The following is a 21,692-nucleotide window of genomic DNA, read 5'->3' as shown; positions in this document are numbered from 1 at the left end:
TGCAAGTTGTAGGGGCTGCAGACTCTCTCACTGACCTTCTCTTTTATAAGTTTCCTTTGGGGAAGGAGACTCGTGGGACTCAGGGGGGAATTACTCCCAGGAATCATATGATGAAAGGAATGTAAGAGGTACATGGGGTGGACTGTAGTCAATGTTGTCATCTGTCAGGCCTTGCCTCAGGACCAAAGACATCTGATGGTTTTTCTGACCGTACAACATAAAACTGTGAAAGTGAAAGTGAAGTCGTTCAGTGGACTGTAGCCTACCAGGCTCCTCCGTCCATGGGATTCTCAGGCAAGAATACTGGAGTGGGTTACCACTTCATTCTCCAGGGGATCTTCCCAACCCAGGGATCAAACCTGGGTCTCCTGCATTGGAGGCAGATGCTTTAACCTCTGAGCCACCAGGGAAGCCCGACCTTACAACATAGATCTACCTAAAATATCTAGTTCTGTGAGCTTTTTTATTCCATTCTTTGTCTGGCATAGTGACTCTTTATTATGGCATTTCTGGCTTCACCAGCTTTCTACTTCATTTAATGTAGGCTGTTACTATTTCCATGTCACAGAAGTCAGTCTAACAGTATGTTTACCCCATCTGGCAAGATACTTGCCAGGATGCTAAACTCTATATCTGGACAGGGCGTTCTCAAATCAATAACCTCTGTTTTATCAAATATTATGTCCTCCTCCTAGGCCCTCATGTTACAATTCCAAGCATATTTTCTGGCTCTGTTGGGGATGTTGACTAGATCCTGCATCTCCTTTCACATCTAGCTCCTTTCCTTCCTCACCAGGCCCAGTATAACCCTTCCCAAGCTGTGTTGTTATTTACTGGCTTATTGGCCAGGAGAAAACCAGGGGCAGATTCTGGAAGAGAGGTTGGCATGTGTCTTACCAGGAAGAAATGTCTGCAGTCTTCAAAGAAGGGGGAAGCACACTTCATTAAGAGAAGTGTGCACCATTTCTATAGTTCAGATGTTTGGGGAACCTTGAGATCAAGGTTTTAGTCTGCTTTGATTTTATTCTTTTCTGATGAAGATCCAGGTATAACAGATATGTTGCCTTAGTTAACAAATATTTATTTTTCACACTTCTAGTGGCTAGGGAGTCCAAAATAATGATATCAGCAGATTCAGTAGGAATCTTTTTCCTTTAGAGGGTACCTTCACCCTTTGTCATCACATAACCCTCTTTCTGTTACAGAAACTCTGTGGAGCTTCTTTTATAATAGCACTAATTATGACAGTTCCATTCTCATAACTTAATCATCTAAAGACCCACCTTCAAATACTCTCACCTTAGGAGTTCGGTTTCAACACACGAATTTGGGAGTGAGGTGAGAATACTTTCAGACCAGAACACCTGCCTAGTTTTCTCAGGTGGTGCTAGTGGTAAAGAACCCGCCTGCCAATGCAGGAGACATTAGAGACTTGGGTTTGATTCCTGGGTTGGGAAGATTCCCTGAAGGAGGGCATGGCAACCCACTCCAGTATTCCTGTCTGGAGAATCCCATGGACAGAGAAGCCTGATGGGCTACAGTCCATAGCGTTGCAATGAGTCAGACAGGACTGAAGCAACTTAGCACGCACACACTCATGGTAAAATCCTAGGCCTGGTCTTCAGCTTTCTCTGCTTTCAGGCAATGGGAGATTAAGGTCTCTTTACATACTACCAAGGAAATCCTCTGGATTTCCTTACCTTTTAATTGCCAGTTCATTACTTTCAGCCTGAAAGGTAACAGCCTGTTCCCAAAGCATTAGTGAAGCTCAGCAACAGCTACCCACGTCCACTGTCCTTTTTGTTATGGTCACCACACCTTTCTGAAATACCTGCTATCGCACCAGTTTGTGAATTCCATCCTGCCAGTATATTATCGCAGTCTGCCACCAGTAAAAACTCTAATGATGACATAGCTACCTCACACTAACAGCTGTCTATTTTACACTTACCACCAATGATGAGTCTTCATTGCCACTCAGGTAGGAGGAAGTCCAGCTTCAAAATCTCATCTTAGCATCTGCTTTCTCCAGCCACTTCCCATACTGCCTGATATAGTTCTGGTTCCCCAGAAAGCAGAAACTAAGATAGAGACTAGCCTGCAATAGGTTATTAAAAGTGAAAGTCACTCAGTCATATCCAACTCTGCAGTTCATGGAATTCTCCAGGCCAGAATACTGGAGTGGGTAGCTTTTCTCTTCTCCAGGAGATCTTCCCAACCCAGGGATCAAACCCAGGTCTCCTGCATTCCAGGCAGATTCTCTACCAGCTGAGTCACAAGGGAAGCCTAAGAATACTGGAGTGGGTAGCCTAGCCATTCTCCAGGATCTTCACAACCCAGGAATTGAACCAGGGTCTCCTGCATTGCAGGTGGATTCTTTACCAACTGAGCTATCAAGAAAACAGCTTTGGAAATCAACTCTCATGGAAGGAATGTAAATAAAATAGGACTGAGCAGCAGGAGAAGCTAGACTGTGATGCTATCTCAACAAAGGCCTTGACCAGCTCTGTCTGGTACTCTGAAGCTAGGAGGCTCAAGGTGGGATGAAAGAGCCACAGCTTTGTATACCCACATACCCCAGTCACTAGATAGAGCTGCCGCGGAGAACGGGTTGTGGCCTTCACTAAGGGAACTGTCTTTAACTGAGACAACTGAAAAGTGCTGGGAGTGCCACCTGTAGAAAGGCCTCAGTTGTTAGTCTACTTTAAAATGTAATGTAACTTACCACGTGAACACAATAAAAACAAGTTAATACTTGTTTCTCAGTTCAGTTCAGTTCAGTTCAGTCACTCAGTCATGTCTGACTCTTTGTGACCCCATGAATTGCAGTACGCCAGGCCTCCCTGTCCATCAGCAACTCCCGGAGGTTACTCAAACTCATGTCCATCGAGTCGGTGATGCCATCCAGCCATCTCACCCTCTGTCGTCCCCTTCTCCTCCTGCCCCCAATCCCTCCCAGCGTCAGGGTCTTTTCCAATGAGTCAGCTCTTCGCATCAGGTGGCCAAAGTACTGGAGTTTCAGCTTCAATCAGCCCTTCCAATGAACACCCAGGACTGATCTCCTTTAGGATGGACTGGTTGGATCTCCTTGCAGTCCAAGGGACTCTCAAGAGTCTTCTCCAACACAACAGTTCAAAAGCATCAATTTTTCCGTGCTCAGCTTTCTTCACAGTCCAACTCTCACATCCATACATGACTACTGGAAAAACCATAGCCTTGACCAGATGGACCTTTGTTGGCAAAGTAATGTCTCTGCTTTTTAATATGCTATCTAGGTTAGTCATAACTTTCCTTCCAAGGAGTAAGCGTCTCTTAATTTCATGGCTGCAGTCACCATCTGCAGTGATTTTGGAGCCCAAAAAATAAAGTCTGACCTTTTTTCCGCTGTCTCCCCATCTATTTCCCATGAGGTGATGAGACCAGATGCCATGATCTTAGTTTTCTGAATGTTAAGCTTTAAGCCAACTTTTTCTTTAAGCCAACTCTCCTCTTCCACTTTCATCAGCAGGCTTTTTATTTCCTCTTCACTCTCTGCCATAAGGGTGGTGTCATCTGCATATCTGAGATTATTGATATTTCTCCCGGCAATCTTGATTCCAGCTTGTGCTTCTTCCAGCCCAGCGTTTCTACTACAATCCAAATCCATTTCTTTCTCTTCCCTTATTGCATTGGACCTCTTGTATGGTGATCAATACAGTGATGCTAGTTAACATTTTTCAGGGAGAAAGCTTCTAGCATTTTGCTCTTAAATATATATAGCGTATGTGTTTTTATACATACTTTTGATTAGCTATGAATGTCCCTTCTTTTCCTAGTTTTTTCTTAGAAACAGATGCTGAATTTAACCAAGTGCATTTTCTGTATCTGCTGAGATAATCATGTAATCTATTGAGATTATTCTTTTATTCCATTCACATAACAAACTACACTGACTTTAAAATATTAAACCAAGTTTTCTTTTTACACATATGTTGCTTTTACTTGCTAGAATTTTGGAATTAGATTTTTATACTTGTTTTTGAGCGACTTGTCTGCGAATTACCTTTCCTGTAATGCTTTGTCAGATTTTGCTATAAAGGTCATGCTGCCTTCATAAAATGAATCAGAAAGTATTCTCTCTGTTTGCATAAGACTGGTATTTTATATTTCTTTACCGTTTGGTCCAATTCATTAGCATCTAAGGCCAGAGTTTCTTTGTGGGAAGATTTTTCTTGAGAAATTCTTTTCTTTACCAGATACAGGACTATTCAGATTTTTGCTTTCTTCTTAAGTCAATTTTGATAAGTTGTATTTTTATGAATTTATTCATCTTATCTAAATTGTTAAGAGTTTCCACTTAGATTCTCATCCTTTTATAAGCATCATGTACTACTCTCTATTTATTTTTCTCCTTTTTGCCTTGAGCTACATTTGAATTAGAAATTGCTCTGAGTGGAAAAGCGGCTTAGACTATTAGGCTCAGTCCTCTTCACTTCCTTGCTCTCCAGGATCCTGACCTCTCAAATCTTCCTACCTTGGTGTTTCTCTTATGCGTTCAAAAAGATATCTTTTTACATTTTGTTCAATGTTTCTAATTGTTTTTAGCAAGAGGATTGTTTTGCTTATCCATGATAGATGGAAATAATGTGTTATAATAAATATCTGACTAATAAATGCAAATTGCATTCCATAATTAATGTATCTCATATCCCGATGTCACTAGGAATATTTGTACTGTAGGAAAACACCTAGTGTCTTAATACTGCATTCTATTTTTCCTCTACTATGTAACAGTTTTTTCAAAGACAAAGATGATGTATCTTTGAATAGAGAAGTACATTTGGATCCAGGTACTTAGCAACTGAACAACAACTGAAGCTTAATTCATGCAATTTAAAAATCACTAAAATTATCATCACCTTAAGTATATTAAAGGTTCTCAATTAATATAGTCTATAATTATCACTATTATTATAAACACACTATTCTACTTCTGAAAGACAACCTTCAGCAAAACAATGAAGGTAATTGTCACAGCAATATAATTGTTTGAGAATGGCAATTGTTTGAGAATGGCTTAGCTATTTACAAAATTCAGCAAGCTTAATTTAATGGACAAAACAATCATGATATAAAACTAAATGCTTGATTCTTTCTTACCTAAAAAACTTAAGACTATGATCACCACCATGTATCTTCATCTCCGTAATCAAGAATTAGGAATGATAGAGTTTTAGACCAGAAACATACATAAAACAATGTGACACCATCATAAAATACATGTGCTAGCAAAGGAAGGTTTTGTAGCTAAGGCAAAGAAATGAAAGATTACCTAATAAATTCAAAACTCAATCAAACTGTCCACCTTCTCTGCTCAAATAGTTCAGTAAATGGTAAATTTTGAAGCATGTAAATTCTTCCCATATGTCTGAATATAAGGCAACCTCATTAGATGGTTTCCTGCCTTTCTATTTTGTTGTAGAAACCTGCAGTGTCACAAAATTTCAAAGAGACAGTATTAGCCAAAGTGACCCACGATATTAAGAGAGAAATGAAGTCAACTGGATTAAACTTTTTAGGAACAATCTTACTTCAAGGAAACAAGATAGATTCTGGTTACAGATGAAAATGATAGTGGTAAGAAAACTCCAACTGCTAGTTAGTTTGGTTATACTGTGCTCTGAAAAGTCTTTTGTTAACATGATCTCTCTATTTAGAACTCCATTACCCTGTGTTTAAAACAAAGGCACCCCATTCAAAGCAGGCTATAATTGCAGTCTTTCAGCAAAACAGCATTTACCAAAACATGCCTTTCAGAATGTGGTACAATTTATCACCCCTATGGTGCATGACACACAATTACATTTGTCACTGATTTAATTGGATTTTACATGTCAGTAATGACTCATCAGGTCCAGAAGTTATGAAAGATGAATTTTTTACTACTATATTTCAGAATTTGATCCAAAAATAAAACTTAAAAAAGAAAATTTATTTCTTAGTAAGGGCACAAGCTACACTTGGGAGAAACATTAATCCCTGTTTTAGAAAAATAATGACATATTTCATTTATTGACAGCAAGATGATTGCCTACAGTGTTTCTCATTACCTCTGGATCACAAATGAGTAAATCACTGTCAGACAAACCAAGGTTAAAATTGAGTGTGTACATTTTAACAAGGTGCAGCAATAAATATATAAAATAAACAACAACAAAAAACCTTATCACTGGGAGAGGATTGTTAATTCAGAGAATTTTTAAGATTCTGTGATCCGATAAGTTCTGCAACCTAGTCACTGCTGAAATTAAATTAGGTTGCAGAAAATGAATATTTCATTTTTAAGATGCTGTTGCTTAGAGACCTGGAAAGAGAAGGCTGGTTTAGCCTAAGATGGGAGAGATGTTATGAGGGCTAGCATTTTATACTCCTGAAAACTGCTGGAGAATGCCATGGGAAAAGTACATAAGGGAGACAAAACAATGATGATTGTACAAATGAGTTCATTATAAATGCCACCATGCATATCATTTATTCCAAGCCAAGGAAGTCTCTCTCCACCCTTAACTCTTACTAATAAGACTTAAGTTGGGGAAAAAAAATAATGTGATACCATAGACCCAATCTTTTTTTTTAACAGACACAATTTTCAAAAAGGCAAAACAAAGGATGTTTTTCTTACTAGGGAGGCTCAATAAGTAACAGAGACATATAAGCTCATGAGCTACATGTTGGATGGATCCATACTCACCTGGATACATTTTAATCAGCCATATAAACATTGATAACACTTTCTTTTCATCACTTTTGAAGCTAGAGCAGTTTTGAGAGCTCTTCTGCTGTTGGGGTATGGAGGAATGCTAATTTTTTCCCAGGATCTATAATTACAGAACCTCTGGAGCTTTACCTGGGCACACGGCTGCCCTCCATAGCTTGCTTTTCCCAGCCTTTCTGCCAGGTAGGTGTGACCACGTGAACATGTTTTGACCAGTGAGATGCAGGCTGAAGGCTTGTATGCAACTTGCTGGTTGTAATTTTTTGGAAAGAAGCCTTGTCCTGTACTCCTTCTTTTCCGTTTTGGTGGGCTGGTGTGCTCAGGTGATGATGTGAGCCAGATTCACCATATGGAGCCGTACTTAGCAGTATGGCAGAGCAGCAAGTTGGAAGAAACCTAGATGCCTGGACGACTCATGGAACAAAGTAACCAGCCTGTACTGCCTGCCAATTCTAGGCTGTATCATGACAGAGAAAAAAATAAATAATGCCCATCTCATAAATCTGCATTTGAGTATCTCTATTTGACAACAATATGTTGTCCTTCAGTTGCTAAGTCATGTCTAACTCTTTGCAACCCCATGGAATTTGCTCATGTCCATTGAGTCAGTGATGCCATCCAACTATCTCATCCTCTGTTGCCTCCTTCTCCTCCTGCCCTCAAACTTTCCCAGCATCAGGGTCTTTTCCAATGAGTTGACTCTTCATATCAGGTGGCCAAAATATTGGAGCTTCAGATTCAGCATCAGTCCTTCCAGTGGTTATTCAGGGTTTGTTTCCTTTAGGATTGACTGGTTTGATCTCCTTGCTGTCCAAGGGACTCTCAAGAGTCTTCTCCAGCACAATTCGAAAGCATCAATTCTCCACCACTCAACCTTCTTTATGGTCCAACTGTCACATTCATACATGACTACTAGAAAAAACCATAGCTTTGAATAGATGGACCTTTGTTGGCAAAATGTTCTGCTTTTTAATATGCTGTCTAGGTTGGTCATAGCTTTTTTTCCAAGCATCATCATTTAATTTTGTGGCTGCAATCACCAGCTACAGTGATTTTGAAGCCCAAGAAAATAAAATCTGCCACTGTTTTCACCATTTCCCCATCTATTTGTCATGAAGTGATGGGACTGGATGCCATTATCTTAGTTTTTGAATGTTGAGTTTTAAGCCAGTTTTTCCACTCTCCCCTTTCACCCTCATCAAGAGACTCATTAGTCCCTCTTCACTTTCTGCCATTAGAGTGCTATCATCTGCATATCTGACATTGTTGATATGTTTCCTGGCAGTCTTGATTCCAGCTTGTGATTCATCCAGCCTGGCATTTCACATGATGTACTCTGCATTTAAATTAAATAAGCAGGGTGACAATATATAGCCTTGATGTACTCCTTTCCCAATTTGTAACCAGTCTATTGTTCCATATCCAGTTCTAACTGTTGCTTCTTGACCAGAATACAGGTTTCTCGTCAATCAGGTAAGGTATCTTGGCATTCCCATCTCTTTAAGAATTTTCCACAACTTGTTGTGATCCACACAGTCAAAGGCTTTAATGTAGTCAATGAGGCAGTAGTAGATGCTTTTTCCAGAATTCCTTTGCTCTTTCTGTGATCCAGTGAATGTTGGCAATTTGACCTCTGGTTCCTCTACCTTTTCTGAATCCAGCTTGTACATCTAGAAGTTCTCAGTTCACATACTATTGAAGTCTAGCTTGCAGGATTTTGAGCATTACCTTGCTAATATGTGAAATGAGCACAATTGTACAGTAGTTTGGATATTCTGTGGCACTGCCCTTCTTTGGGACTGGAATGAAACTGACCTTTTCTGACCTTTCTGTGACCATTGCTGCGTTTTCCAAATTTGCTGGAGTAATGAGCACAGCACTTTTACAGCACAATCTTTTAGAATTTTAAATAGCTCAGCTGGAACTCCATCACCTCCACTAGCTTTGTTTGTAGGTATGCCTCCTAAGGCCCACTTGACTTCATACTCCAGGACGTCTGGCTCGATGTGAGTGATCACATGATCATGGTTACCTGGGCCATTAAGACCTTCTTTTGTCTAGTTATTCTGTAACCTAGCTCGCATATTAGATTTTGGTAGTCATGGTCTCAAGAGAGGATTTTTCCTCCTGTCATTTGTTCAACTTGATCATCGTTCTAACCTACTGTTGATTCTCATCTACCTTTCTCAGTTCTTAATAGTAGATAGAAAATCAGGATGACAATCTACTCTCCAACGCAGTTTGAGCCAACTTAGTCTTTTTGGTTGCTGCCAACCCCTATATAATCCTCATCCAGAATTTTAACATTTGTTCCAACTGTGAAATACATCTCTATATATGATCCTGCCTCCATGACCACAGTAACATCCGAAGAAATGAGCATGTGACACAAGCTGGGAGAGTCAAGTTTTCCTGGGTTCTTCCTGGAGAATGGGCGCTTTCTCTCTTGTGAAACATCTCTTCACTAACTTATGAAGCCTTTTTGCAATGACAAAGAATGAACAGAGAAGGAGGTCAGTGTATAGTGTAAGGAAGAAGACAAACCCCAGTGCTTATCACCAGTTATCCCAAGCCAGGAATCTGAACTTCACAAGCCATATGAGCAAAAAAAAAAAAAACACAGAAAGTTATTTTGGCCTAAGGCTAGTTTGAACTGGGTTCTTCCATTATCAAACAAAGGATCCCTGATTAATGCTCTCTGCAAATTAACCCCATTATTGCAACACTGACCTTGTATGCTTAAAATGGGCTTCTGGGCTTTCTTTTTCTCCCCTAGCAGCATCAAGAATCAAACAATAAAAGGTGAAAACCTAATGCCATTAAATATCTGGCTATAGATCCATAGCCTATATATAATCAAATTTCATTCTTCAAATCATGATTTTATTCTTCCAGGTTAAATAGGAGTTACTGGACTACATAAATACTGTCTTAATTTTGTGACTACCAAGCCACCCCAAATGGTTAGTTCAAAGCAGCAGCAGGATCATAAGAGTAAAGTATTTTTTGTTATAACTGCAACTCAGCACACAACATGGAGATTTACCACCTGGAAAAAAGAAACAAAAAGTATAATGCTATACCTAAAAGCATATACAACACCATCGAATGACTGCTTTTCTCTGTTTTTCAATGTTAGAAAATGAAAAGGTCGACAAGCTATTTGATCATAAAATAAGGACCATCTTGCAGGCCAGGATTGATTAAAAAAGGATTTTTGGTGATCTGACTGTATCATTTGAAAGTAAAATTGAAGGGAGGAGAGATGGCCACCTTTAAGTTGGGGGTGGGACATTCTGGGAATCCTGGGACCAGCGGCATTAATAGGGTGTGGTTGTTTCCATATTGCCAATGCCATGATCTGATCATGTAAGATCAGAACCTCTCTTTGAATAACTGATGAACAGTCATTCTTCCTGACAGATGGAAGACTTAATTTTAACCAAATAAAACTCCTTGCTGAAGAGGGTGCAGGAGCCATTTCTGAGGTGTGCGAGGACATGGGCAGTGCACATTTAACAAAGAATTTCTTTCATGTTCTTTAGCACTAGAACTACTCCCAAGAATCACAGTAGAGAATAACTCCTGTGACAAATAGATGCTGATAAGGGCCACCACATCAAAATTCTCTTCTCTCCAGATGTCACTCATCACTGATTGACACAGCAGTCAGTCCCGGTTGGTAGAGGCTCAAAGATGAACTTATTTTAAATCTAATAGCCAGTGGGTATGTGTTCTAGCCTTTTCTATGATTGCCGGGGTTATACTAATATTCTTCATCTTAAGTGAAGCCTTTAAGGAAGAAGAGTAGCAGCAGGTGAGGCACATTTTTCACTGTTTCTATAATTCTTAATTATTTTCAGTTTGTACAGATACAGATTCTTAACTATGGATGTTTTCTTAATTGTATGTAAATTCTTCATGTTCACAGCATAACTCCTTTTGTTTGCATTATACTCCTGTAACTGCCAATTTACAAGCCTGGGTCAATAAATAAGTTAACTTTCTTCTTCATTCACCTAATAAGCTGCTGTTGTGAAAATGAATCTATTAGGACTATTAGGATAGAAAGTTGAAAATAGTGCTAGACATTCTCTTCTAAGAAGTTAACAATCCATGTGAGAGGAAGACAGCATTCAGAGTAGGAAGCAATATAAAAACTTAAAAGGCAGCAGCCCACTTGAATGTACTTCTGCATAAGTGAAGCAGGCTGCTGTTTCTTAAATTTCAGTCACATGCATGCTAATCTGATGTGGTTTACCTTCTACCATAGTCACACACAATGGAATTATTATTACTTAATCAATATTTTTATATAAATGAAATTATTCATTTTTTCCCTTCATCAATCCCATAGTCAAAGGAAACTAGACAGCTACCATAGATGGAAACGTCATTTTCTAAAATTTAGTAAGTATAAAAGGGAATACACTAAAAATAAAACCGTGTTATAAAATTTCAGCTAGGTATTTTCACTTGCTGAGACCTGTTATGTATCTGTATAATCTCAGATCATTTTTCTTGTATTTAAAGTCATCATGGTGCAACCAGTAGTGTGTGCCCCACAATTAGGGATCTACTAGTTAGGAAATAACAGTGAAAGGGATTCAGAAGAGGAAGTGATCTGTGGGCCAGGTGAGCTACTAAGGCTTCCTGAAGGACACAGCCTTTGAGTGGGGCTTGAATTGATAGGGCTTGAGTTATCCAACTAGTGGACCCAAGGGCAGAAATGATTTGGGCAATTACGGAGAAAAGTTGAGACACAGGAGTCTAGTATAAGTGATGCTAAGTTTGCTTTCTTAATCAGCCATCATATATAACTTAGGACTTCAATAACAGTAGACAATTAACATTACTAATCACTTACTACGTACCAAGCACTAAGCTAGGCATTTTCACATATGTTTCCTCTTTTGATCCTAATAACTTAAAGAAACAGCTACTATCCCCATTTTATAGATGAGGAAACTAAGATACAGGACTAATTCAAGGTTAGCTTTGAAAGCAGTGGAACTGGGGATTATAACCCAGGTCCTTCTGTATCCAAAGTCCTTTTTCTCTACCTCACACTGTGTTTCCATTGAAATCATGAAATGAAAGCCGTGGGCCATCTTGGAAAATTCTCATTAAAGGACTCTGCAGTGGGAGCGAGGAAGGCAGAGGAGGTGAGGGGAGTTTCCTCCTTCACTAAGGCCCTGAGAAACTGAGGCTAACAAGCACCCAGGTAGACATGTGGGTGCTCCAGTATTTCCTTCTTTTCTGGAATATTCTAGTTTGGCCTTCAGTAATGAAAACAAGAGCCTCAAGTTAGGCCTCCCAGCTCTGAAACTGGAAAATATCAGCAGCATCAGTAACCAAAGGCTGACCTTGCTGAGTTAATCAGTAGAGAAACTGATCAGTTGGGAAAATGCAAATTTGTTTTCTGCACAGAGTTGGAAACTCATTACACTGAGCCACTCCTTAAATTAAGTTCCAAGTAGTGACTCAAAATCTGGGTCAGATAAGGAACACTGTTAAGACTGTAATAAGCAGATTGGAGAGCAGTAGCACTTGAAATTCTATCATTTGAGGCATTTGTATTCATTTCTCGTAGGCCCCTTAACAGTGTCTACAAAACAGCAAATGGCCAGCTCAGTTTGGATTAGACTGTTTTTCTAGATGTCACATGTTTATATGGATGAACATTTTTTTAATAACAGATTTTGGTTTAGAGTTTGATCAGTGCATCTGCTCTTTTACTCCAAATGTCAAACCTTAAGCTACTTCATCACCCTCATCAACAGTGGATTGTTTTAAGATTCCAGAGGTGAACATTATATCATGGACTAACCTCATCCCTTGCTCTCTGGAACCTCTGGATCACTAAGTCTGAGAAATCAAAACTATGTATTGGGCTTTTTTCAAAAATGCCAATTATGGTTTAAAACCAATGGCTGTCACCAGTACCCCAGTGGGACAGGTTAATAATGGGGCTTCATTGCCTCCTCCCAAATGTTCAAGCAACTTCGGGAAAATGCACACTGTCCCTCTTCATTCTTGCTAACTTCCAGTGTGCCTTGGCAAACCCCCATGACTCCCCTGCACATGACTTGGAAGACACCTGCCAGAAAGTTCCATTAAAGGAGCGGGCACTTAACAAAATGCACAGCACATGCAGTAAGAGGTTCTCAAATTTAGCACTTCTGTCTTGTGCTTAAATAATCACAAACAGGATGGAATTGTTGAGAATTTAAAAATAAAACATCTTATGATGAAAGCAAAGATTATTTTGACTAACATCTGTTTCTTTATGCTCCTACAATGTTCCTGGCATGGGACCAAATCATTTCCAAAGGTGACTGGACACAATACTTCAAAAAATTTATGATCCGGCATGCAAGGCAGATAAATTTTTACCAAACAGTGAGATACGTGCAAATACAGAAGCACCTACAAGGTGCAAGAGTAGTGTTTAATTTTTTTCTTGCTCCCTCAAAAATCTTTAATGTTAACAATAATTCAGGCAAGACTCCTTAACTTGGAGAAAAGATGATGAGTAGGCTGTGGGTATTAATTGCTGTCTTCAGACAGCTGAAAAGCTGCCACAGAGAAAGTAGAGGAATATTTCTCTGAGTTGCTCAGGAAAGCATATCTGGTTAAATATTTATAAGGTACATTTTAATTTGACATCTGAAGGAACTTTCTCCTAAGTAGGGTATTCCCATAAGAGGTTAGCTCCATTGAGAAGCACTGAGATAGCTTATTTCTATGCTATGAATGGCCAGTCATATAGTTTTTCTCCTTACTGGGCATGTTTCCTTGTCTTTGCCACCAGCTCAGTTCTCATTTGCCAACGTCCTTTATCCTTATGCCCTAAGAAGAGGCAGGTCCACTAAGCCATGTAGTATCTAGTGACCCCACCACACCCCAGCCTAGCTAACTGGTCCCTGAATGAAACACATAACCCAGGCCAGGCTTTCATAGCTGCTGAGCAGCCAGCTGTGCTCTCTTCCCTGAGAACCTGAGCTCAGAGTAGCAGAGATGGTGGCTGCTCAGTCTTGGATGGGTCCAGTCTGCAGACTCCTGGCTTGTGGCACTGTGGGCGCTGTGCCATAGATACAGTCAGCTCACAGAGACGCCACCAAGAAGAGGGATATAGCACACCATGTGTCCACTGATGGAGAGAGGCAGGACCGAGCAGCTCCTGAAACCGAGGACAGGCTTTGGTTTGTACCAGGTTCTCATTTCTGTTCCTATGAGCCTGGCTATGACCCTGAGTTCACCTGTCAAATCCTTAAAATAAGCCACCTTTCCTTGAACTAACATCAGTATCTTTCTGTTCTGTGCAACCAATGATCCCCATTGAAATAGTAACAAAAAGCTTATAGTTCTCTATCAAGAATTAAGCAGCATCTATACACACTCCTGCCTGCAACCTAAAAATTATACTTTAATTAAATTTTGATTCCTGGACATTGTTATTAGGATCATTTTCATTTTTCTTTTTCTTACACATGAAGAATAGTTTGAGAGAACCCAAGAATGTTGAAATCAAAATCATTTCCCCCCCCAGGATTCTGGAATTTATTTCTATTCCTTCTAGCATTTTCGTATTATAGGTGAGACATTGGATGCCAGACTGATTCTCCTTCCTTAACAATCACCACATTCATTTTTCATTCTGCAACTGTGCATTTTTCTCTACATATTCCCAAAACTCAAAAACAGCACATGTCTATATGCATCCCTTTTCTAAGCACCTGCCTAGGATTTAATGCACCCTTTTGATCTGAAGATTCAAGAATTTCTTTGTCTGAGGGAATTTTACTTACTTGCTCTATTATCACTTCTTTAAACTTCTTCCCATCTATGTTTTCTCTTTATATAATACACATTAAATATCTCATCTCTTAGGCTTATTCTGTGCTTCTTCCCTTTTATCCATAATTTAAATGCTGTCCTCTAGCTCTGAACTTTGAAGAATGTCTTCTGTTGGGTTATTGGTTCATTATTTCACTGTTCATCTATCTGGTGTCTGTATGCTGTTTTCAGTGTTGGTAAACATTTATTTTCTATGAATTCTTTCTTGGTCACCAATTACTTCTTTTCTTTTAAGCTCATGATACTCTTACTTTCCAAAGTTATTACACAATCATAATGAAATTAATAGTTTAAAACTTTACTTTTACTCCTGTTTCTTCCATCATATCCATTTCAGTAGAGGCCAAGGGTGGTGTAGATAGTCCAATCCATGAAAACCCCTTTGACTCCTATGTGTAGCAATAGAGAGTGAAAATAATAATATTGATAAAAGATATAATCAGAGTTTAAAGACAAGACTAATATCTCCTTGGCAGAAATAGGAGACAACTGCAAAGCACTGAATGAGGTAATATCAAAAGCCTACAGTGTCTAAGGTTTGGCTCCCACTATATGCGAGCCTAAATGTAACCCAAGCCAAGTGGAATACCATTTGCTAAATTTTCATTCAAAGGTGAGGCCAAAATAAATACATTTTTGAACATGCCAAGACTTACAGAATTTGATAAGAGATGTTCATTGTAAAAGAATTATCAGCAGACATACTGCACTGAGGCTTTAAGGTCCCAGATATATAAAGCTTCTCGTTCCCAAAACAGTATGCTTGTTAACAATGACTTTAGTGAGTATGGTCTCTAGTCTGGTATGTGTGCACATATATTATATAAAGCTACAGAACTTTCCCTGGTCGTACAGTGGTTAAGAATCCACCTGCCAATGCAGGGAACACAGGTTTGATCCCTACAGATACAGGAATATTCTACACGCCCCGGAGCAACTAAGCCAGTGCACAACAACTACTGAGCCCGCACTCTTGAACCCATGAGGGGCAACTACTGAGTCTGAATGCTACCACTACTGAAGCCTGGAGCATCTCCTAGAGCCCAGGCTCTGCAACAAAAGAAGCCACTACAATGAGGAGCCCCCACACCACCATGAAGAGTAGCCCCCACTCGTCGCAACTCGAGAAAGCCCTCGCACAGCAATGAAGACCCAGCACAACCAAAAAAAAAAAAATTTTTTAAGCTATATATCTATATGTGTGTACATGTAGACATATGTATATCTACATATATATGTCTAGCTATGTGTGTGTATATGTGTCAGTTGTGTCCAACTCTTTGCAACCCCCTATGCTATACAGCCCATGGAATTCTCCAGGCCAGAATACTGGAGTGGGTGGCCTTTCCCTTCTCCAGGGGACCTTTCCAACCCAGGGATCAAAGCCAGGTCTCCCACACTGCAGGCAGATTCTTCACCAGCTGAGCTACCAGGGAAGCCCAAGAATAATGGAGTGGGTAACCTAACCCTTCTCCAGCAGATCTTCCTGACCCAAGAATCAAACCAGGGTCTCCTTCATTGCAGGCGGATTCTTTACCAACTGAGCCAGCAGGGAAGCCCCTAGACATATGTATATTTACATACATGTGTCTATGATGTGTGAGCATGTGTGTATGTGTGTGTATATAATATGTATAGTATATCTATGTATACATGTATATGTATGGACATTTGTATATATGTGTGTATAAGTGTGAATATAAATTATTGTGTTGTTTATACAAGAAATGGGAGATCTGAAGATAATATGGCAAAATGTTCACATTGGTTAGCTCTATCTGGATGATGATGATGTCAAGGAGAGTGCTCTCTTTCTGTATGTCTTAACTATTCCTTATTAAATTTTTTAAGTAATTTGAAAGCATAAAAATCCATGAACTTGGCTTGTTCACAAGCACAGTTTCCAGGCATTTAAGAATATCAGTAGCTATTCTCTCACAAGCTCATCAGATCATTGATGCTGAAGCTTTTTCTTATGCTCATCTTAGTAATGCTGCCTAGCATGGATTGTTTACTTTAAAAAAAAAAAAAAAAGACAATTTTACAATCAGGCACGCATCTTTGAAAAAAATGTTTTCTCCCTATTTGAATTTAGCTTTACTTGAGTTGTCTTTTTATTTGGGGGGAGGGGCTGGGCTTGGCAGGAGGACTGTCACAAGAGAATGGTCATAGAAGCATGTGCTGTCTCCCCTGGTGAAGGGGGACCATCTTTAACAGTCTCTTTCCTTGGGTTCATAAATGGATTTCTGCCTCATCTTGCAGTAAATCTGAGACCAAAAGAATTCATAGAGCCTCCTAATGCAGTAATGCAGCATGACTGATGAAATGTGGCAGGCACAACCCAATATCTAGTTTTCTGAAAACCACACTGAAATGAACCATCCTGGCCAGAAAGTTAAAACAATATGCAGACTTGAACAACCACCAAAGTTATTTTCCTTGATTCAGTCGTATTCTCAGGCACTTTGCAATTTGGATTACAAAGCACTATCTGTGTATTTTGTGATGGTGGGTGACAGCTACTGTTTATTCCCAGAAACTCAAATTAATGGTTTTGTTAAATCGACTTTCACCACTGCACACATAAGTCATCCCCTGGGGATCTGTCTAAAGGTCTAAGCCAGTTTCATGTACTTCAAAATGAGTGCTCTTAAGCAAACAGCAAGAAAATTGGTTACCTGAATCTTGAAAGTCAATTGAGGTGCTGCCTGCAAGGACATAGGAGGGTCAGAAGAAACAGGTATAAAATCAGGACAAACTTCATTGGCCCTTCCCTAGCATAACAATCATGTCAGTAAAATGGACCAGTGACTTCAAGACAATGGGAAAGGTTGGAATTGAGAAGACTTTGGTTCCAGTCTCATTCTTTTCCTCAGTCCCTCTCAGGCTTAGCTATCCCACTTTTAACTCTTGATCCCAGCTCTCTGCTTAGTGATTCAACACCTGAGGATAAAAAGAAATTATAGAGGTGAAAATATATTGGAGATGGTAAAACACCTTGTATGTATAAGACATTAAATTATCTGCTGGATATTTAGTTGAAGTTTTTATCTTTCAAGCTGGTGGCTTGGATTCAGTGAAAACAACAGACTGAACCACATCTGACTTCTCAGGGTCTGGGAGTGTCCTGTAAATTGAGCGCAACCATCCTAAATTGAGCACCTTCTAGAACTGTTGTGAGAAGCACGTGAGAAAACAGATGCAAGATCATACTGCAATGTTAAAGAGATGGGGTAAATATCAAGTGTGGTTATTTTTGATGAGTGTTCTGCCTGCCTTTCTAAACAAGCCACCTTCTGGAATATGCTGGTGAAAAAGGCACAGAAATGCCAGTTCTGAGCAACAAAACCCCAGGAAGGGTCTGGAGGTCTCATCATGTGGATCAGATTTGTCTGTCTGGATATTTCAAGAAGCAGTTGTAATTATTTTCTTGCATTGGTTCTAGTCACCTGAAAAACTGTCACTGTTCTCAATTTCAGTTTTTAGTGGGCATTCTGAAATGGAACAAAATTAACCCATGCAGGAACTACATGCCTATGGTTTGGAGATTCTGCAGAATATATGTAAAGAAAGCCACAGAAGCTAAATTACCTGCGTACATGCCAAGCTGCTTCAGTTGTGTCCAACTCTGTGTGACTCTATGGACTGTAGCCTGCTAGGACCCTCTGTCCATAGGGATTCTCCAGGCAAGAATCCTGGAATGGATTGCCATGCCCTCCTCCAGGGTATCTTCCGGACCCAGGGATCGAATCTGCGTCTCTTAGATCTCCCCCATTAGCAGGCAGGTATTTTTTACCACTAGCGCCACCTGGGAAGCTAAATTAAGTGATGTGGTGGTGATTTAGTCACTCAGTCTTGTCCACCTCTTGCGACCCCATGGACTGTAGCCTGGCAGGCTCCTCTGTCCATGGGATGGCAAATGTCTTATCTGGCTTCCCTGGTAGCTCAGATGGTAAAGAATCTTCCTGCAATGCAGGAGATCCAAATTTGATCCCTGGGTCAGGAAGATCCCCTGGAGAAGGGACTGGCAACCCACTCCAGTATTCTTGCCTGCTGAATTCCATGGACAGAAAAGCCTGGCAGGCTACAGTCCATGAAGCCACAAAGAGTCGGATATGACTGAGTGACTAAAAATTTCACCTTCAAATGTCTTATTTAGAGTGAAAATGGTATGTTTTCTTTAGCAACAGAAACTCTCCAAATACTAGCCTAAGACATCTAAAATCAATAGCATCTACACAAAACTCATATGAAAGAACACAAGTAAATTATATCAAAACCATACTACTTCAAGTGCATGAAAACTAAAAAAGAAAAGTCAAGTTTGACAAGGATTTGATTCAGACTCAAATAAAGCCCTTGTCAGAGCAGTGTAGCAGCAGGAATGCAAGGTTAGGGATCACTGGCCTGGGGCAGGCACTTCACTTCCACATTTGCTTATTCTCCTGTGAAATGCAGATAATAATCTACTACAGTACTGACTCTTTGCTCAACAAGGCTGTAGATGGGAATGTGGTTTCCAAAGTGTAAGGCCCAGTGGAAATGCAAGTTATCTTGGTTACACTCTGTTCAATTCAAGGAATCAATTCTGTTCCTCCGCTCTGTGCCGGCCATCAAGGTAACTGTCAGAGGCAAAAGCAGAATTTAATGCCATGTCTCACTCTTTGCGATGCTATGGACGGTAGTCCAGCTGGCTCCTCTGCTCACGGAACTTCCCAGGCAAGAATACTGGAGTGGATTTCCATTTCCTTCTCCAGGGAATCTTCCTGATCCTGGGATCAAACCCATGTCTCCTGCGTTTGGAGGCAGATTCTTTAACACGACCACCTGGGAAGCCCAGCACCCAAGAAAATATGTTGGCAATACTGCTTGTGCTCGAACAGCGTCCTCAACCAGGTGCCCACCGTCCCTGGGAAGGTCTGTGGATTTCTTCAAGTGGGTCTCTGTTTCCTCTAAAGTGTTACTATACACATGTGTTTATTCATATGTATGTATAGTAAATATGTGTGTGCATGTGTAAGCATGTGTGTGTACATGTACTCAAGAGTACATGAGAAGTGAAAGTGAAAGGTGCTCAGTCATGTCTGGCTCTTTGCAATCCCATGGATGATAGCCCGTCAGGTTCCTCTGTCCATGGGATTCTCTAGGCAAAAATACTAGAGTGGGTAGCCATTCCCTTCTTCAGGGGATGTTCCTGACCCCGGGATTGAACCCAGGCCTCTAGCACTGCAGGTAGACTCTTTACTGTCTGAGCCACCAGGTAAGTGTACACAAAAGTACATATACTTCATCAAGTTACCGGAGGGATTCAGGTCCTAACCTCTTCTTAGGGAGAGGCATCACCTGTATGATCTGTATCTCACTCTAACTGTTCCCATTTTTAAGTGGAAGGAACACCTGCAGTGTATTTAAACTGAACGGTCTTATCTCAGTGTATCCCTTAAAGGCACTTATTCCTGCTGAGGCTGCCATTAAGTTCCTCTTCCGTTTACTCCCATCCTCTGGCAGGCACTGAAATATGATGTTTGGATAAACGTTGGGAGGGTGGCTCTGATGGCCAAGGTCCAGAGATAGTAATCAGGGGGTTTATTGTTTTGGTAAACCTTGAGTCACTCTTTAATGGAAAAACAATCATAATATGGTGAGTAGGAAAAGTAGCAGGCTACACATTTGAAAGCTGTTGCAGCCCTGCTGAAGACTGAACAATTCCTTTCTCTCCACTGATTTATTACCTAGTTGGTTGAGAGTTGCCTGATAAAACCCAGCACATAACAGCCCTCCAAGTGATGGCAACAGGTCCTCCACCATTCAGCTGCTGGATCAACAGGCAGTCTTCTCTAACTTTAGTAGAGGACTCTACATCATCCTCTTGAGAGTCCCTTGGACAGCAAGGAGATCCAACCAGTCCATCCCAAAGGAAATCAGTCCTGAATATTCACTGGAAAGACTGATGCTGAAGCTGAAACTCCAATACTTTGGCCACCTGCTGTGAAGAACTGACTCATTGGAAAAGACCCTGATGCTGGGAAAGACTGAAGGTGGGAGGAGAAGGGGACGACAGAGGATGATGGTTGGATGGCATCACCGACTCAATTGACATGAGTTTGAGTAAGCTCTGGGAGTTGGTAATGGACAGGGAAGCCTGGCATGCTACAGTCCATGGGGTTGCAAAGAGTTGGACATGACTGAGCAACTGAACTGAACTGAACTACCCTATCACAAACAAACCAAACCAAATCTGATGAACTGCTGCATTTGGCTCATGGATTCTCAATTCAATTGTAATAAAGTTAATTTTCTCCCAAGTCACATAACTGATATATAAGTTTCCTTTAGTTCTTAAATTGTAGGATTGTTAGGCTTATTAAGAAGAGGTCAATATACCCTGCAATTAAATTAGCCACTCAGTAAATAATATGTTTTTTTGTAAACCACGGCTGATTGCCCTGGAAGCAGCTGAGCTGAAACCACTAGACCCAGAGCTTAAATTTTAATCATATGAAAGATCTAACCAACAACAGAGCCATTACTTCATGTTCTTGACTGCAATAATCAAAATGGACCTTGCCATTTTGCCAGACTGCCAAAATGGAGTCTTAAGAAAAGGCTGTATAAAATGTTACTGTCTAGTACTTTTTCGTGTGTGGTGGGAAAGGGGTATTATATGCAAAATCTTTAATTCTTCCGAAGCAGTGCATAAATGCTCTCAAAGCTTTACCCCTTACTGCAGTGGAATATTTTAGTTATTTTACAATGTTTTTATGCATTCACCAAAGAGCTACGCTTCATTTTTTACACACACAAAAATAAGCTTGAAAAAAAAAATCTTCTACCGAATTCTTTTTGTCACCAACTCATGAGGAAAATTACCTCAAAAAAGAAATAGGAGGGTGGTGGTTAATAATTAGCCTGCATCGAAATTTAGCATTAATAAAATTAATTTCCGATCAAGTATCTATAAAAAGATGACTAATCAAACTTTTTTTAAAAATAAAATTCCCTAGAAACACAACTTGTTCATACAAATGGCAACTGGTAAAGAGGAAACAATATAAAAAATGTGCTTAATCATTTATTT

The 21,692-nt window shown here is 40.0% G+C and overlaps 1 non-coding gene across 1 annotated transcript; it reads right to left on the bottom strand.

Moving 5' to 3' along the window:
* Nucleotides 1–338: 338 nt before the first annotated feature.
* Nucleotides 339–410, bottom strand: TRNAW-CCA (transfer RNA tryptophan (anticodon CCA)). The gene has a single exon. It is a non-coding gene; the product is annotated as a tRNA-Trp (tRNA).
* Between the last annotated feature and the right edge of the window lie 21,282 nt (nt 411–21,692).

Source organism: Odocoileus virginianus, chromosome 20 (genome assembly GCF_023699985.2).
Source record: "Odocoileus virginianus isolate 20LAN1187 ecotype Illinois chromosome 20, Ovbor_1.2, whole genome shotgun sequence".
Lineage (NCBI taxonomy): Eukaryota > Metazoa > Chordata > Mammalia > Artiodactyla > Cervidae > Odocoileus > Odocoileus virginianus.
The sequence above is the reverse complement of the archived record's forward strand: the minus strand, read 5'-3'. Positions and strand labels throughout refer to the sequence as shown.